Here is a 1,957-nt window from a genome sequence, read left to right as displayed (position 1 = left end):
TTCCTTGTTTTCCTTTATTAAATAGCATTTCTGACTACTATCAGAGATCACTTATTTAAAATGTGGGGGCACCTGGGTGGCTCAGTCGGTTAAGTGACCGACTTCTGCTCGGGTCATGATCTCATGGTTCGTGGGTTGGAGCCCCACATCGGACTCTGTGTTAACAGCCCAGAACCTGGAGCTTGCTTCAGATTCTGTGTCTCCCTCTCTCTCTGCCCCTCTCCTACTCGTGCTCTGTCTCCGTCTGTCCCCAACATAAGTAAACATTAAAATGTGGATCTAAGGGGTGCCCTGGGTGGCTCAGTTGGTTAAACATCCGACTTCATTTGGCTCAGGTCACGACCTCACGGTTCATGGGTTGGAGCCCCTCGTGGGGCTTTGTGCTGACAGCTCAGCCTGGAGCCTCTTTCGGATTCTGTGTCTTCCTCTCTCTCTGTCCTTCCTCTGCTCATGCTCTCTCAAAAATAAATAAACATTTAAAAAATTTTTTGAAAAATGTGGAGCCAGGAAAGAAATCTGAATGACACTTTCAGTTACCTTACATCCTTTTAGGGGCGTGACTTGAAAGCATACTGATTGCAGAGGCAGGACATCTGGGTTCCAATTATGTTTTTTTCCTATTGGTTGTGAGTTTGAATTTAAACTTTCTGGGAATTTGCTTTTACATCTGTAAAATGAAGGACTGAATTATCTTGTAACCCTTCTCTACCTCTTAAATTTTATTATTTATTTTTATTGGTTTGGGAGGAAATACAATGGGATTACCCTAAATGTCAAATCCCATTGTTATTTGGGTAATAAAGCCATACTGAAAGCATTTGAAGAGGTTTTATATTTAGTTGTAGAAAGGCAAGTAAATACCCTTGCTTTATATAATTGGATAGAAAGGAAGTAATGTTTTCTTCACTAGTAGTATAGAATATAACTTCACTTAAAATTTATTTTTTTCTGTATTCCAAAGTTAAAATGGTGTCTGAGAAAAAGGTTAAAATCTTTTAAAACCCCTCTCCCCATTTCATAGCTGTTAACACAGATTTCATAGGTTATGTTACAAAGTATTTTTCTTCCTTAAGCAGTTTTAAATTTTGTTGGAAAATGGTTTGGGGAAATTATGTATATTAATGATTTCTGCCTTGGACCTTTGCTTCTTTTGTTAGGTTCACAGGATCAGTTTTTCTTTCTTTTTTCTTTTTTCTTCCCCAGACCCCACAGGATCAGTTTGAAATACAAATAAGCTATAATTAAAAAAGTAAAGAGAGCCTTTATTAGGACTATTATATGCCACTTTTAAAAAGTTACTTATTGAAGAGTTTAATATATTCACATGGCACAAGGGTACAAAAAAAGGCATAGAATGAAATCCCTTTCACCCCTGTCCCCCAGTCACCTCACTTTTCTGAAAGCAACTGTTGTCAGTGTCTTGTGTCTCTCTCTGAGATAGGCTATGTAGAAGCAACTAATATTTTATTTAAAAATTACATTTATTTCTGGGGTGCCTGGGTGGTTCAGTCGATTAAGCATCTGACCCTTGATTTTGTCTCAGGTCACGATCTCGTGGTTCGTCAGTTCGGGCTCCATGTTGGGCTCTGCGCTGATAGGTTGGGATTCTCTCTCCCTCTCTTGCTGCCCCTCCCCTCCCTCAAAAATAAACATTAAAAAAAAAAACTTAAAAAAATTGTTTTTGAATAGGTAGTACATGTACATAAAATTCAAAAGTGTACACAGCAAAAGAATTTTGTTTGCCCACTGACAACTCTTGGTCCCCATTTCCCTTTACAGAGACAGTGTCATTGTTTCTTATATATTCTAGATGTAGTCAATATATTGGCATTAAGAGTGTGTCAATATACTGTCAGTGTATTGGTTATGGCTTTCATGATACCATCCTGATTGTTTGGAAAATATTCAACCAATTTCCTTCAAAATTTTAAACTTACAACACAGGCATACACTGTCT

The sequence above is a fragment of the Leopardus geoffroyi genome, chromosome B3, assembly GCF_018350155.1.
Source record: "Leopardus geoffroyi isolate Oge1 chromosome B3, O.geoffroyi_Oge1_pat1.0, whole genome shotgun sequence".
In the NCBI taxonomy this organism is placed as follows: domain Eukaryota; kingdom Metazoa; phylum Chordata; class Mammalia; order Carnivora; family Felidae; genus Leopardus; species Leopardus geoffroyi.
This window is presented reverse-complemented; position numbering follows the sequence as displayed.